Below are 22,613 nucleotides of genomic sequence, written 5' to 3'. Positions count from 1 at the left end.
GCACGGCAAGCAGCGCGATGCGGCGGGCGGGCCAGCGCAGCACTCCTCTCCGCCCCAGCGAGCGAGACGGTCACGTGCCGCGGAGGCGCTGCCCTCAGCAGGCGGTGGCGGGAGGGCGGGGCGAGGCGGGGCTGGCACCAGCGGAGCTCCGAGGCGCCGCGCCCGCGGTGCGGGGGTCGCCCAGGGCAGGGTGCTGACCCGGCACGTACGCCGCGCGAGGGGTGAGTGCGAGTCGGGGCGGGGACAGGGGCTCGCCAGGCGTGAGCGCGGGGCAGGTCGACGCAGGCAGGGAGGGGGAGAGGGAGGAGCCAGGGAGCGCGCCGGCCGTGGAGGGGGAGGGGCGGGGCGGAGCTGCGGCGCGCGCGCTCGCCAGAGAAGGGGAGGGGCGGGAGCCGCCGCTTAACGCGCGCAGGGCCGGCCGCCGTGAGCGTGGGGCGAGCGTGGGCCGCGGCGCGGCAGTGTGACTCCTTCCCGCGACCCTCCTTCGGGCCCCCGGCGAGGGCACTGTGCGGCGGCCGGAGCGGCGCCGGAGCCTGCGAGGCTGAGCAGGCGGCCGTGCCCGGGCATGGTGGTCCGGGGCAACGCGGAAGGTGAGCGACCCCCGGGCCGGCGGCGGGGTGGGGGAGGGGTGGGACCGGACACGCGTCGCCCGGAGGCGCCGCAGACCGGCCCGGCTGCGGCCCGGGCGCTGACTGCCTGAGGTGGGGCTGGGGAGGGTGCGCCGGCCCGGGCACCGCAGGCCGTCCTCTCGCGGCCTGGGCGGCCCGCGGCGTCCCCGAGCGCGGCAGCTGCCGGGTTATGTAACGCGTGACCTCCCCTTCCCCCACCGCCATGGCGCGGCCGGCCGGGCGCAGCCGCCCCTGCCGCCGGCCCACGACCGCCCCGCGCGGGAGACTCGCACGGCGGTCCTTCCCTCGGTGCTCGCCGGGTCTAGCCGGCAGACGCCACCCCCGGCCCCGCTCACACCGCGCGGCAAACTCCTTCCTCCTGCGTCGGCGCCTGGGCCGGCCATTCAGCCCCGCGCCATTCATTCATGCGCGCGTTCGGTCGTAGGTTCATGAAGCATCGCAGGATGTCGGTCAGGGCCGGGCGCGGGTGCTCTCCGCCCGGCTTCGCGCCACGCCATCCTTCCCCCCACCCCGTGACCCCTACATCAGACGCCCCTCCCCCGCACTGGGGTCCCAAATCGATGTTGGACTAGCTGAAGACAATTTTTATTCACTTAGTTTTCCTTGTTACCTGTTCCCTGGATATTAAGGGAACATCTTTTCCCAACTGTCCTTACAAGTGTCCTTTTCACACTTCCACTCACTATTAAAATGATTAAGCCCCTGAGTAGACCGAAAGGGGCCTTTCCTTGTGTATTTCACTGCACTTACTACCTAAATCCAGTCTGTGAGGAAATAAAATACCTTAATCTAACATTCCTTTATTGAGTCCCCCTTGTTTAAAACAAAATAATTGCAGATGGTATAAGTTTACTGTTTGTCTTTCACGCCTTCGCAGGTCATGTATAGAGTGGGAATGGTTTCATTTAGGTGAAAATAATGTAGGCTAGCACATCCCATAAAAGCACCTGTAACTAACTTTTAAGGACTTTAGTGTGACAGTTCTTAATTGTGTGTGTCTGGGCTGTCGCCTCTCTGCTTTAGTCTTCAGGAATTAGCTGCTGCTGCTTTAGGGTTGGTCACACCATTACGTTGGTTCTTGCTGTGGAGTACACAGTAATCCAGCCTTTGGGGGAACCTGCTTCCCAAACTTCCCATCTTTGCTTTCTCACATATCCTTGTCTTAGCCAGTGCCAGTGCTGCTAGCAAGTGGTTCCCCTCCCTATGTTTCCTAGGCTGGATTCTTGGGAGGTTCATCTAAAGTCCCTCTTCGATGAATTTTTCTCAGGTTTAGGAGGATCTCTATTCAATTCTTAGGATATTTGTCACTCAGATTCGACACGTGTCTTGAAGATTATCTTTTTGTGCATATCCTCTTTTTCTTTATCCGTCCATACCTAACTCATCTTTTGTCATAAAACTTTACTTCTATTTTATGGTGAACTATACATAGTTAAGATTTTTTTTTCCTAAAAAAGTAAGAATCACTCTTAGGATTAATATTTATGATATTTCAAGTGGAAAATAATTTTTCAAAATAATGTGTTTGAGTCATTAGGATCACTCCTTTTTCCCCACTCCCAACTGCAAAACTCAGTTCTACGCAAAAGAAAGAAACCCTGTCTTCACCAGCAACAAGCCAGTCATTAATAATAAGTTGGGAAGACTACATGTATTTGATCTTAATTTGACAGTTGCTGTACTGGAAAGATAAAAACTTTAGAGTTAGATGTAGATTTAAATTCTGGCTTATTAGCTGTGTGACCTTGAACAGTTTAAGTTACTAATATTTGATTTTATCCTCAGGTGTAGAATGAAGATATTATTTCCTCCTTTGGAAAGTTAATGAGTAAATAAGTCTTTGAATGTAAGGCATCTCTTGAGTACCTGGTACACAGAGATGTTCAGTAAATACATACATATTCCCTCTGGTATACTTTTTATTTTATTTATTACAATTCACAGTCTAGAATGAGCCAGGATATGCTGGAAACAAAGTATGAGAAGAGAGCTGATCAGAAGACGGGCTAGTTACTCCTTTTCTCCAGGTTAATGAACGAGCTCTGAGCTAAATAGTAGTAAAGCTCTTTACTTTCTGTTTCTTAAGAATGTATGCATGTGTGTGGCATATTATACATTATAGGATATTGAGCAGAATACTTACAAATGAAGGAAATAGGTTTTTGTTTGTTTGTTTGTTTGTTTTTGAGAGAGAGAGTGTGTGTATGAGTGGGGCCAGGGTAGGGGTGCAGAGAGGGAGGGAGACAGTCTTAAGTAGGCTCCACTAGGCATTTGAGCTCACAACCCTGAGATCATGACATGAGCTGAAATCAAGAGTTGGACACTTAACCAACTGAGCCACCCAGGTGCCCCTGAAGGAAATATGTTTTAATCTTTTTTCTCCTATATATAGTACCAACTGAAGCATTAACTTAGATATTAAAAAAGAATTTGATTTTTTTTTCAAAGTCAAGTCAGGAAGGGAGGATGAAGATGAAGGGAGGAAGCATTCTTTTAAAAGTTTTTTTAGAGACTGTTGGGTTGCATGTACCTTTAGTGCCTCTTCTACTTAAAAACAGTATGTAAATCCTAGTCTGAGTTATAGTCGGAACAGTGCCTCCCTGCTATCCCTTTTTCTCTTGCTTTTCTTTCTGACTGATCCCCACATAAGAATCAGAGCAATCTTTTTATTTTTTAAATTTATTTGAAAGAGAGAGAGACAGAGCGGACATGAGGGGGTTGGAGCAGAGAGGAGAGGGACAGGCAGACTCCTGGACCTGACACCGGGCTCCATTCCAAAACCCTGCGATCATGACCTTAGCCAGAAGTCAGACGCTTAACTGACTGAGCCACCCAGGCACCCCCAGAGAGAGCTTTTTAAAGACGTTAGTCAGGCTGTCATTCTTGTGCTCAAAAGCCTCTGAAAGCTTTCTGTTACCCTTAATATTGAATCAGAACTCCCTACCACAGCCCCTCGGGGCATTACATGATTTGGCAGCTGCCAGTCCTAATTGGACTTCTTACCATGCGACTCTTTGTCACCCTGCCCCAGTCCCCTGGTCATTTTGCTATTTCTTGAACTAATTAAACTGTTCTTAGCTTAGGGGTATTAAACTTGCTATTCTCTTAGTTGGGCCACCCCTTCCTCCTGGTGGTTATCTTGCCTTTACATCTTCTCTTTGCTGGTCAAATGTCATCACCTCAGCAAGACCTTCCTGGATTTTTAAAATAGAAGCCAGTCCCTCCCTCAGCCACTTTTGATGCTGTCATTTTGTTTTACTATTATTTTTTTAAAAATATATATATTTTAAAAGATTTTATTTATTTATTTGACAGACAGAGATCACAAGTAGGCAGAGAGGCGGGCAGAGAGAGAGGGGGAGGCAGGCTCCCTGCCCAGCAGAGAGCCCGATGCGGGGCTCTATCCCAGGACCCTGGGATCATGACCTAAGCCGAAGGTAGAGACTTCAACCCACTGAACCACCCAGGTGCCCGATGCTATCATTTTAATTTTTGTTTGTAGCACTTATTGCTAGGTGAAGATACACTGTTCACTTACTGATAAATTTTCCCCACATACTTGTTTGCTCCAAGGCCTCTCTTCCACTTGAAGGCAGGGGCCTTGTCTGACTTGTTCTCATAGCTCTATCCCCAGTGCTTAGAATTCTACCTGGCAGGTGCTCAACAAAACTTGTTAAATGAATAATTGGTATACTTAATTTAAACATTGTTCTAGAATCAGACAGCCTGGGTCAGAATGGTGTCTCCTACTATTTACTGATTCTTTAGGCTTGGGCAACTTAATATCTTTTGATGCCTCAGTTTGCTCATCTTTGAGATAAGGACCATATGTATGTTTTAGGATTACGATGAGTAGTAATTGAGTTAATATATGTAAAGTGCTTAGAACAGGGTAATTTTAAAAAAAATTTTAAATTTTTTTAAAGATTTTTTTTTATTTATTTGACAGAATCAGAGAGATCACAAGTAGGCAGAGAGGCCGGCAGAGAGAGAGGGGGAAGCAGGCTCCCCACTGAGCAGAGAGCCCATTGCGGGGCTCGATCCCAGGACCTTGGGATCACGACCTGAGCCAAAGGCAGAGGCTTTAACCCACTGAGCCACCCAGGCGCCCCAGAACAGGGTAATTTTATAGTCTCTAGAAACAGTATTTGAAATTAACTTGGAAATTGATTTAGGATTTTGTGTTTTTGCATGAGACAAAGGTATAATCATTGAATTTTCTGTTTATTGTGGTGTTATTTTTGGCTACCAAAAATGTTTATGGAACTCATACTTAAATACATTTTGTGGATGCCTAGATTGGATTAAAAAGTAAGCAATTGAGGATGGAGACTAGTATTGGTCTAATGTGGAATTCAGCCTTTTTATTCTCAGATCTGTGGAAGATGGAGAGATTATCTTAGCAGCTACCCACCAGAGTAGCTTTTACGTATTTCCTTTTGAAGTTGTGCTGGAGATACGGCCGTGGAGATAAAAGGACTTGCTGGAGGCTGAAGACAGAAAATCCTTGAAGATCCAGTTGAAGGGTGAATCCTGTAGTATTTGGGAAAGGAGAAGTGTTTTATCATCTTTTATGTTCAGTTTCTGCTGTTTTTCCTTATGGATCCCCACCCCCACCCATTGTGTTTGGTTCTTAATGAGAACTTAGAGTGACCCAACTATATTTCATATATATATATTTTAAAGATTGTTTATTTTGAGAGTGCACACACTTAGGGCAGAGGGAGAGAGAGAATCCCAAGCCAACTCCACACCAAGTGTGGAGACCAGCCAACCGGAGGCTTAATCATGACCCTGAGATCACCATCCTGAGGTCATGACCTGAGCCAAAACCAAGAGTCAGACACCCAACCAACTGTACCACCAAGGTGGCTCTACATCATATTTTTTTTTCCTTCTGTTCATCTTTTCATAATGTGATTTTATTTTTTCTTTCGTACTTTCCAGAAATAGAGAAGAAAGAATGGGGACAAACAATAGCTTTGTAATAATAGATACTTTCAGCTAATGCAACTTGAATTGTTAGAAACTAAGATTTTCCCTGTAGTATCTGCACTGGCTTGATACCAGTTATTTGAACTTAGTCTGCATATCTTTAGTAAAATGCCTCTTTGTAGGAATATGTTTTTTTTTCTTAGTTTCAACTTTAACCAGGAGGATCCTATCTGTGGGCCTTAAACTTAGGGAAAAATCAAAATATTGCTTCTCTGTGTAACATTTGTTCCAAAATTTAATAACAATTGCTAAGTTACTAAATATTTACTGTGTGTCAGGCTCTTTGGTAAGAGCATTGTTTCATTTAATATTCATAACCACTCCGAGGTAGGCACGGTTATAAAAAAACAGACTCAGATAATGTTCCTTGGGGCCTATCACACAGGTAAGAAAGGAGCCAGGATTTTCATCTACTCCTACCTCATTTCATAACCTGGGGTCATAACTGCTTTGCTTTGAGGCACATTAAAACAAGGTTTCTGTTTGGAAACTTGCTATTATGTTTTATTGTGTTATTTGTGTGTGGTGTTCCTCAAACTACAAGTAATTTCATTATTTGTGGGTAAGTTTTCTTTGGATTTAACTATTACACATAAATGAGTATATATTCTATAAGTGAAAAATGTTTTAATAGGTTGATGATAGGCAAAATCATTTTTTTTCCTCATTACATAATTACTGAAATAAGTCAAAGCATGTGTGCCATGGAAGGTCAACTTGTAAATAGTTTGAAAAAGTTTTACGTTAAAGATGTGATGCATCAGATTTAAGAAAATACGGATATCTTTAAATTTGCTTAAGGCTAAAATTTCAGGTAGCAAGTAAGCAAAAATTAGTGATGTGTTTCTCCTGATTATGGAACAAATCTTTAAGTCTTTATGTTTTGTAAGTAAGGAGGGTATTATCCAGTCAAATTAAAATATGCTTTCTCATGTAGCCAGGTAGCTGTTTATGCATACAGGTTTTTTATTTTAGAAACAGTGTGAGCATGCAAGCAGGGGGAGGGGCAGAGAGAAAGGAACTTAATGGGGACGCCGTGCTGAGTGCAGAGCCCCAAGCAGGACTCCATCTCAGGGACCATGAGATCACCACCTGAGCTGAAACCAAGAGTCAGACACTTAACTGACTGAGCCACTCAGGCACCCCTAGTTTGAGTAATTTTTTCAAGGCTTTATGGTTGAATTAAAGATTAGTTAAGGATGGGCAAAAAAGTTGGTTGTGATGTGAATGATTTTTTCTTTTTTTTTTTTAAAGATTTTTTTTTTTTTAAAGATTTTATTTTTTTATTAGAGAGAGATCACAAGTAGGCAGAGAGGCAGACAGAGAGAGGAGGAAGCAGGCTCCCTGCTGAGCAGAAAGCTCGACCTGGAGCTCTATCCCAGGACCCTAGGATCATGACCTGAGCCGAAAGCAGAGGCTTAACCCACTGAGCCACCCAGGCAGCCTTTTTTTAAAAATATTTTATTTACTTATTTGACACAGAGAGATCACAAGTAGGCAGGAAGGCAGGCAGAGAGAGAGGAAGGGAAGCAGGCTCCCCGTGGAACAGAGAGCCCGATGCCAGGCTCCATCCCAGAACCTTGGGATTATGACCTGAGCCGAAGGCAGAGGCCTTAACCCACTGAGCCACCCAGGCACCCCATGATGTGAAAGATTTTTACTTGAATCCAGTGTCTGAGTAACCAAAATCTTGCTTAGTGGCTTCAGTCATTCCTGAGCATAACCAAGGTGAAAATGAGCTTTTTGGAGATTTAGTTAGAAAGTAATAGCTGAACCTTACGTTTTTCTGAAGTCCATCATGTCTACACTTGAGATTACTAAGAATGAACTTAATATATTTTAATTACTTAGGCATTAGTCTTAATTATGATTTAGATTCCTTTCCCTTTTAAATGTTTTTTATCAGAGTTCTGAATTATATCTTAAAATAAGTTCTATTAATTTAAGCAGTTCTTCGAAAAATTAAATTGGACAATCCTGAATTAAAAAAACTTTTAAGTTTTTTCTTTAATATTTTTGAGAGAATAACCAAAAATGTCTTTTACTTTTTGTAATGGTTTATGCCTTAAAAAGTACTTCACTTGGCTCTTTTTCCACTCAGTTCCTATAAGAGAGAGGTCAGGCAGTGTATCTTGTTAAATGTATAGCTGCTGTGTGATTCTGGCACTAGTTACTCAGATTTAGGGCACCTGGGTGGCTCAGATGGTTAAGTGTCTACTTTTGGCCCAGGTCATGATCTCTGGGTCCTGGGATTGAGCCCTATGTCTGGGCTCCCAGCTCAGCAGGGAGTCTTCTTTTCCCTCTCCCTCTGCCTTTCCCCCTGCTCATGGGCGCGCGCGCTCTCTCTCTCTCTCTCTCTTTCTGTCTTGGGTGAATAAATAAAATCTTTAAAGGAAAAAAAACTACCTAAAGTTAGGGCAGACAACATCACAGGTTAAGGGCACAGTCCACAAGATTCTTTTCACTTTAAGGTACTCGTTGCAAACTCCAGGGTTTCCGGGCCACCTGTACTTCTGAACAACTGGCTACAAATTTGGGAGTTCCCACTACTTCCTCAGATTTGATAATTCGCTAAAGTGACTCAGAGCTCAGGAAATACTTGCATGCACCATACTTGGAATTATAGTTTTATTATAAAGTATACAAATCAGGGCAAGCCAAATGGAGATATACCTAGAGAGAGGTCTGGAAGGGTCCCAAGTATAAAGCTTCCATGTCCCAGGACGTGTTATCCTGCCACATTGATATGTAATTACTACCAGGGAAACTCATCTAGGCCTTGGTGTCCAGAGTTTTTATTGGAGTTTTATTACATAGGCATGATTAATTGAATTATTGGCCACATGGTGAATCAGTCTCCAGTACCCCTTTCTTCCATGAGGTCAGACTGATCTCATGTGGCCCAAAGCCCCAACCCTCTGATCACTTGAATGGCTTTTCTTTTTTTTCTCTTCCTTCCTTCCTTCCTTCCTTCCTCTCTTTCTTTCTTTCTTTCAGATTTATTTATTTGAGAGAGGGTGAGAGAATCTGAAGCAGTCTCAGTGCTGAGCAGAGCTGAATTCGAGGCTGGACCTCACAACCACAGTATCATGTCCTGAGCCAAAACCAAGAGTTGGATGCTTAACCCACAGAACCAGCTGGGCACCCCTTACTTAACTGGCCTATCAAGTGTGGTTAGCCCCATCCTGAAACTAGGGGCCCACTGAGAATTCTATATTAATATAAAAAAATGTCCTAGGGGCCCACCAAGGATAACAAAGATTATTCCTACCAGTGTAAAATTCCTAGGATTTAGAGTCTCCATCCCAGGAATCGGGGACAAAGGCTATTCAGATTTTGTATTGTACAACAATAGCTAAAAAGGTGAACAGACATTTGCCCAATTTGTGCCGGTTGAAACTAAAACATATCTGTTTTAGTTTCAGTTGTAGTAGACTGAGTTTTCAACTCATCAGTCAGTAGTAGACTGCTGATCTTCATTACTAAAGATTGTAACAGGTTGCATTTGAATATATGTATGTAGAAAGATTGCTTTCTATTGGAAATTGTAACGTTTTCTTTTATCGATACAGTTGTGTTTAAAACCGTGGGTGGATGTTCATTTATATACATAAATTGTGTTGTAGGTTAAGTTTATAAACTACATATTTTTCAGTATTTTCAAAGTTAAATAAATTTTGGCCATCAGAGTTTTGTTTTTGGTATATTTGAATTTGTAGTTTTAGACTTGGGTTATTACTAGTGTTAAGTGAGAGGAAACGTAAATCTGAGATGTGATTTTGCTAGTGAGGTAGGATTGTTGATAATATATGGATTGGTTGTTAGTGTTATAAAGTATTTTTAGTAACTTAGTTGCCATTTTGAGTTTCAGCTCTGAGTTATAGCTGTTCAGGTTTATAGTGTTGAAGGTTGATAATGTTCTTTTGCATATTATTTATGCCCCAGTAGAAAATCTTACTTCTCATTGTTTCATTTGAAGGTTATATTACATTCTCTTGGGCTCACTGAATGTTTCTTAAAAATAGAGTTTATTAGCTAAATAAACTGTTTCATTGAGTAAGATTCCTAGTGTTTTTTGAGGAATGCAGTATCTCCTATTTGGAATATCATTTCATCTTAAAAATTAGTGGGTTTTGTTGTTGTTGTTTTCCAAGATTTTATTTATTTATTTGAGAGAGAGTGGGAGAGAAAGCTTGAGAAGGGGGAGAGTTGGAGAAGCAGACTCCTCGCTGAGCTGGGAGCCTGTTGTTGGGGCCCTATCCTGGGACTCTGGGATCATGACTAGACACAGGAGGCAGAACTTCTCCCTGTCTGTGTGCCGGCTTCCCCATCCTCCAGTATTCACATATACACATTTACTCTTCCATTCCTAACTTTTACAAGTAAGGTTCAAACTCCTTAGTATGATATTCAGAACCTTCTGTTACATTTCCTTAACTACCTTACAAGTTATCACTACCTCTGTCCATGTGTCAGTCCAGAATGTTGCCTTAATTATTTTTTTTCTTTTGTTTTTACTCAGGAATTTCCTTCCTGAAATCCCCTCTTACCCTCTTCTGCCCTTTAAAATCCTACACATTGTTCTCAGTGCATATCTGGTGTAGACAGCAGAGGCACTGACAAAAAAGAATAAATGCACAGAGAAAACAGCAACAAATCTCATGTTGGAGAAGAGATCCAAGAGGGCTTCACTGAAGAGGTAGATATGCACTCAGGAAGCAGAACCTCTCCTTGTCTGTGTGCAGCCATCACCATCCTATGGCATTTACATATATACATTTACTCTTCTTTTCCTAACTTTTACAAAGTAAGGTTAAAACTCCTTAGTATGATACTCAGAACGTAGATCAGACCTGGAATTTGGGGAGAGGCAGTGCAAGGCACAGGATGGGAGAGATGGTGAGATCTTGTTACCTGTAATCTAATCAAAACCTTGATTTTGTAAGTTGCATTTACTCCTGATACTGTGAAATCCTTTCTCTTTAGTGTACACTATAGCAGCTTTTCTTCTTGGTATACTTGGTCTCATCTGAACTTCTCCTATACTTGTTTCTGCAGTTACCACTCAAGATATACTGCAGGCAAAATCAGTGGCTCTCCCACATGAGCGTTACCTGGGAACTCTTTAGAAATGGAGATTCCTGGCCCCACTCCAGACCTACCAAATGAGAAACTTTGGAGTTGGGAATTCAGTAGTCTTTGTTAATTGGGCCTCCAAAATATTCTGGTGCATGCTCAAATATGACAACAACTGAAGATATAATCCCCTCTTTGATTTTACCTTCTTTTTTCTCTAGATATGTCCTGTCCTTGTTTTACTAAACTTATGTGGCCTTTGGAATCCTTGATTTGCTGCAACCTTGAACTTTCCAGTGGATAATTATTTGGCTTCCTGTGAGAATATACCACTTCTTAGTGAAGATCACTGGCTTTTTATTCCTTCTTATAGACTCATTTTTTAACCATGTCATCTGCAGAAGAACATTCTTTTGTTTTACTTTGTACCTTGAGCCCTGCTTTTGGACATGCTGACTTTGTGATGTATGTGGGACATCCTAGTGGAGATGTTTGATAAGCATTGGACCACATGGTTTGGAGTTCAGAAAGTCAGGAAAATTGAGAGAAGGTGTTTAGAAACCAGTTAATTTCGTTACACCCTGGAGAGCCAGAGAAGGTGGTTCTTTGTACTTTATTAAAATAGCAGTCTTCATTTCTTTCCTTTTCTTTCTTTGGAAATCTGTAATTATAGGGAAGAAAATTATTAGTAGTTCTTTTAGAATGCCTCTTTCAATTTGTATTCAAATGACTGATTTTGTGAAATCAATCATCTTTCTGTATTTTTTTATAACAAAGAGAATAAGAGAGAAAATTCTTTGTTATATTGAATTGTTTGGGATAGAAACTTTCTTTTTAATGAGATCAGTCTCAAACTGGGACATTACAAATATTTGTTGTGCATTTTCAGTTTTAATATATCCAAATATTTTTCTTACACATCATGTTTTTGTCTTTATTTGTATGTAGTTTAAATGCTGACTCTAAATCATTATATTAAAAAGCTGAAATATATTTATTAGGATACAGGCTAAACTGCTGTAACAGGCTAAGCTTTTTTTTTTTTTTAAAGTTTTCATTTATTTATTTGACAGAGAGAGAGAGAGAGACAGAGATCACAAGCAGGCAGAGGCAGAGAGAGAAGCAGGCTCCCCGCTGAGCAAGGAGCCCGATGCGGGGCTCGATCCCAGGACCCCGAGATCATGACCCGAGCCGAAGGCAGTGGCCCAACCCACTGAGCCACCCAGGCGCCCCTAAGCTTTTGTTTTTTTAAACGATTTTATTTATTTGACAGAGAGATCACAAGTAGGCAGAGAGGTAGGCAGAGAGAGAGGGGGAAGCAGGCTCCCCGCTGAGCAGAGAGCCCCCTAATGCAGGGCTCGATCCCGGGACCCTGAGATCATGACCTGTGCCAAAGGCAGAAGCTTAACCCTCTGAGCCACCGAGGTACTCCTGTAACAGGCTGAGCTTTTGAACACAATGATGCAAACAATATTGAAGTTTTTCTCTCTCCTGTAATAGTAGGTGGGCAGTCCATAGTAGGTGAGGGACTGCAGGGTTTTTTTGTTCTTTTTTTTTAAAAGGTTATTTGTGGTCTCATTTTCCTTGTGTTTGCTTAGCCATGCCCTGTGGTATTGTTCTCATTTTCGGGTTAAAGCCGTTACCTCGTAGCTGCATACCATAAAAAAAAATAAATACTTTCCTTCAAGAAGATGGCACAGATTTTTTTTCTCCCCATTTGTTACTCTGCTCCTATCACTGGCCAGAACTGATTCACATGGCCATGCCTGATTTTGAAGAAGACTAGGAAATGTAGTCGCTAGTTGGTAACTCTGCTTCCCACTTAGGGGGTAGGAGAGGTGTTCTATTATTAAAGAAAGGGAGAATGAATACTGGAGGATAGTTGTCATTCTGCCACGCCAGAGTTTGGGAGTTCCAAGACCACTCTCATTTCTTTTTTTTTTTTTTAAAAGATTTTATTTATTTATTTGACAGACAGAGATCACAAGTAGGCAGAGAGGCAGGCAGAGAGAGAGAGAGCGAGAGAGAGAGAGAGAGAGAGGAAAGCAGGCTCTCCGCTCAGCAGAGAGCCCGATGCGGGAGTCGATCCCAGGACCCTGGGATCATGACCTGAGCCGAAGGCAGCGGCTTAACCCACTGAGCCACCCAGGCGCCCCGACTACTCTCATTTCTGATACCAAGTGCAAGTTTGGGGATTCCCCAACCACCCTTAGGTTCAATAATTCACTAGAAGGACTCAGAACTCTTGAAAAAACTATTGTACTCATGGTTATGATTTATTCATAACAGGCAAGGGAAACAGGCAAGGGAAAAGGCACTGGGGCACACAGGTGGAACTTGCAGTCCTCTTCTTACTGGAGTCTAGGACAGCACTAACTTCTGGCAGTGAGTGACAATACACACAAAGTGTTGCCAGCCAGGGAGACTGACCCAAACCTTAATGTCCAGAGTTTTTATTGGAGTTTGGTCATACAGATATGGTTGGCTGCCCACATGTCTGACCTTTAGTCCCTGGTCTCTTAGGAGATTGATGATGCATGACCCAGAGCTTCCACCATAAATCACATTGTTAGACTGTTTGGAGTGGCTCATAGTCCCTAGGTAAAGAAAGACATTTATCAAGGAGGGCACTCCTGGGGCTCAGAGAGCACCTCCCAGGAACCAAGGGCAAAGGCTAGACCTTTTTGAGTAAGGTTAATTCTTCACTAGATAGAATTCTTCACTAGATAGCCACTTCTCTGAACAGGTACAGCTCATTTTCTGGAAGTATAGACAGAGTTGCATAATATATATGCTTTCATTTCAAAGCTTTTTTTCTTAAGTGAATAGATGTATAGAATCATATGCATTCATTACATTATACATACAATGTATACATACATTACAAACTGCAAGAGACTAGACTTTGTCATGTTCTTCTCTATCCACAAACTAAGGAACTGGGATCTGACTGCTTGTGACTTGCTTAAGGTCAGAGAACCAGTTAACAAAGTTGATAGTGTATCTGGATCTCTACTTAAGAGTATGGACTACTTACAGTTAGAGTCTAGATGGAACCAACCTTATTTGTAGGAGCTATTTTCTTTCTTTGTCCCTGCATATATATACACCATATATAATCTGGGAGCTACTGTACCTGACCCAGACAGGTGCTGAATTCAAAGCTTCTGTGTTGTTGCATTGTATTAGACTGGTTCAATTCAAAATAAGTCTTCTTACTTTTCAGAAGTTTATTATATTGATAACATTGTTTTTCCACCAAAGATTGCAAACAGTTTATTACAAGTTAAGTGTGATTTTGCACCACCAACCAGCAGTGCAGCCTTATTGAAAGCCTTTAGTCTTTCCACCCTAGGAGGAAACTGTGTGCAAAAAGACTGTAGGTAGGTATTTGGCCTATCTACTCCACAGATTGTTGTGAACATAAATTGTAAAGATCTCTTTCAAACTGAGTACTGGAAATGTAAAATATTACTAATGATATGTTTAAATTTGAATTTAAATTTAAATATTAAAAATTTAATACTGAAAGGAAGGAAATATCAGTTAAGAGGTGAATTTTTTTTTTTAAGATTTTATTTATTTATTTGACAGATCACAAGTAGGCAGAGAGGCAGGCAGAGAAAGAGAGAGAGAGAGAGAGAGGGAAACAGGCTCCCTGCTGAGCAGACAGCCCGATGCGGGGCTCGATCCCAGGACCCTGAGACCATGACCTGAGCCGAAGGCAGAGCCACCCAGGAGCCCCAAGAGGTGAATTTTTTAAAGATTTTATTTATTTGAAGAGAGTGCGCGAGTGGGAGAGCGAGCAGAAGGAGAAGCAGACTCCCTGCCATTTTGGGTGCGACCATGAGATCATGACCTGAGCTAAAGGCAGATGCTTAACTGCTTGAGATACCCAGGTGCCCCAAGAGGTGAAATTTTTTTTTTTCTCTAAGATTTTATTTATTTATTTGACAGAGAGTGAGATCACAAGTAGGCAGAGAGGCAGGCAGAGAGAGAGGAGGAAGCAGGCTCCCCGCTGAGCAGAGAGCCCGATGCTGGGCTCTATCCCAGGACCCTGAGATCATGACTTGAGCCAAAGGCAGAGGCTTAACCCACTGAGCCACCCAGGTGCCCCAAGAGGTGAAATTTTTTAAAGATGGTGAGAATATGGTAATTTTCTCCCATTTTCTGTTTCCTGTATTTCTCAGTTTTCTGCAGTAAACATGTAATTCTTTTAGAAATAGAGCAGGAGAACTTTTTTAAAAGGGACACTTAGTGAGACCAAATACCAGCAACATGACAAAGCAGTGTATATACACAAGTCACGAATAGGTGGATAATAGGAAACTTCTCAAGAAAAGATAGAAAGATCAGACTCACTTCTAGATAAGGTTTATGTACCCAAGTCTATCATCTGTTCTTTAGACAGTGCTGTGTATGTTATAGCCACTTTTATTTGTGTGGTTTAGAGTTCTTTTATTTCTGTTTATTTAGTGTTGATCAAGAAGGTCTCTTCTATAGTACGGGGATTGTTTCATTGCAGCAGGAAACAACTGGTCATAGGAAAATGTCTCTGTATACAGAAGGTGAAATAGCCAGGTTACGAAGTTTTTTTGAGAGGGTCCTGTTAAGTTAGGAATAATACCTGGTTGAAATATTTTGACATTTTATTTTTAAGTATTTTTAGAGGTATCTTAAATACATACAATATTATCCTTAGGATGTAAACTGTCTGATTTTGCATCTCTAAAAGTGAGTATGTGATAAAGTCTAGAGTCACTAGTTATGATTCTTGGAGATAGTTACAAGGGCTTAATGTCCATCACCTGGGTGCTGATTTTTGTTTTTAATAGATTGAGAAGAGTCTTCAAAGTCAAAACCTGATAGTGTGTGGGATATGCTAGAAGATTTCTCCTTCCCTGGGTTCTGAAATTCAAGAATCTGTGCCCTTGTAATTTCAGCAGTCTGAGAACTGTGGACAGTTATGGTCTCTGTGGTTGAATCAGACCAAAACCTCAAAACAGCTGTATTTTTCTATTTAAATGTTACATAAAAAGCTGCTTGTCTGGTATTAAAGCCTTTACCATTTAAGGACAAGTAAGAGCTGTCGAAGCAGGCATTGTCAAGTTGTGTTAGTGACTGTTCTAGCACTTCACTTACTTAGTCACTTGTAAGGGCAGTACTTGGTCCTAGTAAATTAGTTCTTCAGATGGCATCCCACTGCCTTCCCCAAGAAAAAAAATTCTATATACTGCTATACAGATTTCTTGGAGAAGTAGCTCTCTTGCCAGTGTTGTCCTCCAGATGAACATCACAGTTACCCTCTTCCCTGTGGCTTGCCTCTGTGATTCCAGCTGCCTATGGAATGTTTCCAGTGTCAGAATCCATTTTTTTCTTTGCTTATTTTAAAAAATTATATTTTTAATTTTTTTAAAGGTTTCATTTATTTATTTGACACAGAGAGGGAGAGAGAGATAGATCATAAGTAGGCAGAGAGGCAGGCAGAGCGGGGAGTGGGAAGCAGGCTCCCTGTTGAGCAGAGAGCCTGATGGAGAGCTCGCTCGATCCCAGGACCCTGAGATCACGAACTGAGCCGAAGGCAGACGCCCAACCCACTGAACCACCCAGGCGCCCTTGAAAAAAAATAAATTTTGAAAAGATTTTACTTACTTGAGATAGAGAGAGCACAAGTGGAGGGGGAGGGGCAGAAGGAGAGGGAGAAGCAGCCACTGTCGCAGGCTCAATCTCAGGACCTTGGGATCCAGACCTGAGCTGAAGGCAGATGCTTAACCAGCTGAGCCACCCAGGTGCCCCTGACCTCAGATATTTTAAAACTTACAAAGCCATATTGTTAAAATTGAAGTGGGTTTAGAGAGTGGAATTTTTACCTGCTTGCTGTTTTACCCCAAATTCTGTTTCCTCCTTGCCACATTCATCCCATATATCCAGTTCATGGCTCTACAGGGATTTTACTGAGCACCAATCAGTCAAACTTTGTTTTATAGGTGAAGAGATGTGAGGCTCAGTGCTCTTGGACTCATCCCAAGTCATATAGCTAGGCAATGGTAGAACTGGGATTAAAGCCCAGATCTTGTGTTAGTAAATCTATTGCTCTTTCCATTATGTTGTACACTGTGGATAGCACATTTAAAATAATAATGTTGTGTACTTTATAATCTTCAAAGGGTTTCTACACATGTGGTCTCATTTGATTTTCAGTCTGTGACTTGGTGGGGTAGATTAGTAGAATAGCAGCTGATGTTTATTGAGGGCATAACCTAAAAGCTAGGGATAAGAGTACTTTTGCATACATGAATCATTATCTATTTTTTAACTAGTTTTTAAAAACCTTAGTTATTTATTGACTTCTATGTTGATGCTGGATAAGAAGTCCATAGGTTATTTTAAGTTGTGTATTACAGTTTTAGAAACATTTATCACTTTAGTCAAGGTCATCAAGCACTGTGGGGCTAGATAGCAACCCAGTCTGCAAGACTTTCATCTGGAAGACAGTTTTTATTTACATGTTTGATAATTGGATGGCTAGTTGATAAAGGTCATTCTTTTCTTAGTGAGCAGGGATAGTCAAGAGGACATGTTGTAAGTCAGAAGGTTGCTTGAAACAGAGAAGATGAGAGGGTTTGTGTTATTTTTGAGTTATTTGTGTCAAGTTGTGGTATCTTGATGTATTGCTCTCCTCCATTCTAGGGTAAGTCCTATTTGAGAAGTGAATCAGTCATCTAGAGTGGAGAATTCTTGCCATGAATATGACTTGAGAGGATAGATGCCTCTCTTTTTAAGCTCCTTACTGGTTAGCAGAAACATAAGCTCTGATTTCTGGCATACCACTTTATGGAATAGGTTTTTACATTATCTGTTCTAATTTCACAATATAAAGGAAGCACTGTAGTCTGTAGAACCCCCTAAATGACTTACACTTAATTCCACCTGTTGTGTGGTTCTCGTTAGCATCAGAAGTGTGTATCATTGACTAATCTTGTCTGTGTACCATTTTGGGGGTAAGGAGGTATCCTATTTTCTGTCTGTTAAACAGCACAGAATGTGTGAATTTTATAGCTCATCCAGCAGATCATGCGATTCTTGATCTTGGGGTTGTGAGTTTAAGCCCACGTTGGGTGAATAGATTACTTTAAAATCTTAAAAAATAATAAAATGGGAAAAAAGTAGATAAGATTAAATATACAGGGTACAGTTTAAAATGTAAATGTACCAGAGTATACTTTACTGAGACATTCCTATTCCTACTTTATTTCTTACATGTAAGTAAGTACATTGTTCATTTTCTTTATTTAACAAGAATTTATTGACTTTCGGGGCGCCTGGGTGGCTCAGTGGGTTAAAGCCTCTGCTTTTGGCTCAGGTCATGATCCCAGGGTCCTGGGATCGGGCCCTGCATCGGGCTCTCTGCTTAGCGGGGAGCCTGCTTCCTCCTCTGTCTTTGCCTACTTCTCTGCCTACTTGTAATCTCTGTCAAATAAATAAATAAAATCTTTGAAAAAAGAAGAAGGAAAAAAGAATAAAGAATCGTTTTAAAAAAAAGAATTTATTGACTTTCTGTCATATGTAAGATTAGTGGCTATTTTATATATATATAATATGTTCTTGATGTTTTCATTCTATAATGTTTTGAGCATGAGAAAGGAGAGATGTTGGGGTCTAACTGAAATAAGTGAAGTATCACTAGTGTTTGATGCTGTGTACATATGAACAGAAGTCTGATAAGCCTCCTTATTACTTGCTTCCTGACACCTGGATCTCTTTTATTGACCTTACGGTTTAGGTTGTCAAGTAGCTTTGCTGCATGCCAGGTTGGTCAGCTACTGCTCTTTGCTAGCATCATAGATGGGGGTCATGTAGTTTTCTTTGTGTCCAGAGTTTGTTTTTTATCTTCCTATTCTTCCTGCCTATAATCTTACCCTTAAGTTTATTTGTAAGGCTAGTTAGTATTTCCATAATTGGTACTCATTTCTTTTTAGATTGTAAAATTTTAGAACTCATACAAAAGTGTCTATAATTTCATTTATCTCAGTATTGCCTAGTAAAATATGGTGCTTTATACACAGTAATATTCCATTAGCTTTGATCTCTAGGTAGTTCAGTGTGGTGTCCCCTATATGCATGTCTGAATTATTTCTTAGATGCCATAATTACCTGTGCTATGAGAAGTATTCTACAGCTGTCTAATTTATCTAGCATCTACCGTCTGACAAAAAAGAGGTTATATAACTGATGACATACAACAGTGACAGGGCTGATAAATTGTCACTCCCAATATTTAGTAAACACCAGATTTTAATGAGGTTTTTACCTCAATCCACTGTCATAGGCCATCTTAGTCTATACATAGGTTATTTAAATGAATTTGATAGTACAAGTTGCCTTAAATCTCCCGGAATAACTAAAGGAGATCTGCATAAATAAATGCAGACATCAACACTGTTATGTAATCAAATTTCTAAAATTTGTTGCTGAAGTATATGGTTATAGTGTTAATTTTTATATTTGATTTCTGTAAATAGGTCTTCAGTGTGTCTAAGAGTACAAAAGGGAACTGTGAAAGAATTTTAATCTAAAGTGGAATAAGAAGATAGGAAATGGGGAATCATAGGCATATGCCCTCAGAAAAATGATTTTAAAAATTGGGCTGAATTCCTGTAAATGCCTGATGTACAGAAGATGGAGATTCTCTCCTGACCAATGAGTATCTGCCAAGAATCTCTCCCTGTCCTCAAGCCAGTGAACTTAACTGCTTGGACTTCCCCCCACTTTGCAGTCCTTGCCTGTAAATACAGTCCACCCCAAACCCTCACCAGACATGCTTGTAGCTTGGTACAGCATGCATTTCCTGAACTGAAATTCTTCTGTTCTCAAATAAATTCAGTTTCTGGTAATAGGAGCTTTATTCAGTTTTCCTCTTTATTTAGATTGACATCTAGTAGTCAACTACCCAAATCTCTTACAATAAAAGACCCAGACAATAAAATAATTCAGACCTAGGGAGATGGAGATGTAGATCAGAGATCAGCGAAGTGGCAGAGTCTGGACTAGAAATAATTCCTCTTACCTTTACTCTTTATTCATTATCTCTTGATTCACTAGTGCTATATATTATGTTACAAGCAATAACAGATTGGCTGTCCTTACTGTCCTTTTATTCCATCAGTATTTAACATTGATTAAACCAGATATTTATTGCTTTCTTTGCTGCATTTTTTCCCTGTATTTTTGACCTTCTAAGATCATTCTTATTCTACCTGAGGGATATATTTTAGGATTTCTTTAGTGCAAGTTTGCTGGTGGCATTATGTTCTGTTTTTATTTGCCCCAAATACCTTTATTTCATCTTTCTTGACTGAATTTTTCTCTGGGTATTGAATTCTAAATAAGTTAATTATTTATTTCAGCACTATTGTCTTCTGGGGCTATTGTTTCTGTTGAAAAGACAGCTGTTGTTTAATTGGTGTTCCTTTGAATATTTTGAATGGAATCTCTGTTTTCCCCACCCATTGCAGCCCCTTATTTCCTTGAACACAGTAAGCATAGTACAATTTTTTATAAAAGATTTTATTTATCTGACAGAGATCACAAGTAGGCAAAGAGACAGGCAGAGAGAGAGAGGGGGAAGCAGGCTCCCTGCTGAGCAGAGAGCCCATGTGGGGCTCAATCCCAAGACCTTGGGATCATGACCTGAGCCGAAGGCAGAGGCTTTAACCCATTGAGCCACCTAGGCGCTCCAGCATAGTACAGTTTTTAATCTGGGTTAAAATCAGTATCTGGAGTCTATGTAGGTCTGTTTATTTTGTTTCTGTTGGTTTTCACTCGTGATCTTACTACTTTGTGTGCCTGGTTATTTTAATTTCTGTGCTAGACTTTGTATTTTCAAAATGGTTTGCAAAAACATGGGAAGATTAGGATGTTGTAATCCTCCATAGAGAATTTACACTGCTTCTGCCAGATGCTTTGGAGCACTGAGCAGTCCAGGGTCATCTTTTTTTTTTTTAAATTATAATTCCAATATAATTCATATACAATGTTATATTAGTTTCCGGTGTATAATGTAGTGATTCAACAATTCCATATATCACTCAGCACTCACCATGATAAGTATACTCTTTAATCCCCTTTACCTATTTCATCCATACCCTACCCATCTCCCCTCTAGTAACCAACACTTTGTTATCATAGCTGTTTTTTAGCTTGTCTCTTTCTCTTTGTTTTGTTTCTTAAATTCCACATGTGAGTGAAATCATATGGTACTTGTCTTTATCTGACCAGCTTATTTCACTTGGTATTATACTCTAGAGATCCACCCATGTTGTTGCAAATGGCAAAATTTTAATATTTTTTATGGCTGAATAATATTCCATTGTATATATGTATATATACATATACACACATCACCTCTTCTTTATCTGTTAATTTACTGATGGACACTTGGACTGCTTCCAGAATTTGGCTATTGTAAATAATGCAGTAAACATAGTAAACATAAACATATATAGGGGTATATATATCTTTTTAAATAGTGTTCTCATATTCTTTGGGTAAATAGTAGTAGAGTTATTGGATCATGTAATGTATTTATTAAAAATAATATTTATTTATTTAAATAATCATGTAATTTTTTGAGGAACTTGGCATACTGTTTTCCACAGTGGCTGTATCAGTTAAAATTCCGACCAGCAGTGCAAGAGGATTCCTTTTTCTCTGTATCCTCACCAACTCTTGCTGTTTCTTGTGTTTTTGATGTTAGCCATTCAGATACGTGTGAGATGATACTTCATTGTGGTTTTGATTTGCATTTCCCTGATGATGAGTGATGTTTTTCATCTTTTCATGAGTCTGTCGGCCATCTATATGTCTTAGTAGGATATCTGTGTCTTCTGCCCATTTTTAATTGGATTATTTGTTTTTTTGGTATTGAGTTTTATAGGTTCTTTATATATTTTGGGTACTAGCCCTTTAATAGGATATGTCCTTTGCAGATATTTTCTCCCTTGTCTTTTAGTTTTGTTGATTGTTTCCTTTATTATGCAGAAGCTTTTATTTTGATGTAATCTCATTAATTTATTTTCACTTTTCTTTCCCTTGCCACAGGAAACATAGAAAAATGTTACTATGGTTGTGTCAGAGAAATTACTGCTTGTGCCCGGTTCCAGGATTTTTATGGTTTCAGGTCTCACATTTAGGATCTTAAAGCATTTTGAGTTTATTTTTGTATATGGTGTTAAGAAACTGATTCAGTTTCATTCTTTTGCATGTTGCTATTTTTCCCAACACAGTTTGTTGGATTGTCTTTTTCCCATTGGGTATTCTTGCTTTCTCTGTCAAGGATTGGTTGACCGCATATGTATGGGCTTGTTTCTAGGTGTGCTCTCTTGTTTCTTGATGTTTATGTCTATTTCTGTGCCAGTACCATACTGTTTTGATCACTACAGCTTTGTAGTGTATCTTGAAATCTGGAAGTGTGATGCCTCCAGTTGTGTTTTTCTTTTTAAAAGATTGCTTTGGCTACTTAGGGTCTTCTGTGTTTTTTTGTTTTTGTTTTTGTTTTTGTTTTTGTTTTAAGATTTTATTTATTTATTTGACAGAGATCACAAGTAGGCAGAGGCAGGCAGAGTGAGAGGAAGGGAAACAGGCTCCCTGCTGAGCAGAGAGCCTGATATGTGGCTCGATTTCAGGACCCTGGGATCATGACCTGAGCCGAAGGCAGAGGCTTTAACCCACTGAGCCACCCAGGCATCCCTTTTTTGTGGTCTATCCAGATTTTAGGGTTATTGGTTCTAGTTCTGTGAAATACGCTTTTGATATTTTAATAGGGATTGTATTAAATCTGTAGATTGCTATAGATAATATGGACACTAACAGTATTGGTTCTTCCATCCATGAGCAAGGTATATCCTTCCATTT

The 22,613-nt window shown here is 40.7% G+C and overlaps 1 protein-coding gene across 6 annotated transcripts in view; it reads left to right on the top strand.

Annotated features, from left to right (window-relative positions):
- Window positions 1-202: 202 nt before the first annotated feature.
- Window positions 203-22,613, top strand: part of REV1 (REV1 DNA directed polymerase) — a 95,509-nt gene continuing 73,098 nt past the window's right edge. For 3 of the 6 annotated variants that reach the window (XR_006386173.1, XM_044263660.1, XM_044263658.1), the window contains exon 1: window positions 430-590. The gene's annotated coding sequence lies outside the window, so the exon portion shown is untranslated. Of the gene's footprint in view, window positions 222-428; window positions 591-22,613 lie in introns of those variants that run through there. The other 3 variants (XR_006386175.1, XR_006386174.1, XM_044263659.1) reach the window with 2 other exon arrangements.

This window comes from Neovison vison, chromosome 8 (assembly GCF_020171115.1).
Source record: "Neovison vison isolate M4711 chromosome 8, ASM_NN_V1, whole genome shotgun sequence".
NCBI classification, from domain to species: Eukaryota; Metazoa; Chordata; class Mammalia; order Carnivora; family Mustelidae; genus Neogale; species Neogale vison.
The sequence above is the reverse complement of the archived record's forward strand: the minus strand, read 5'-3'. Positions and strand labels throughout refer to the sequence as shown.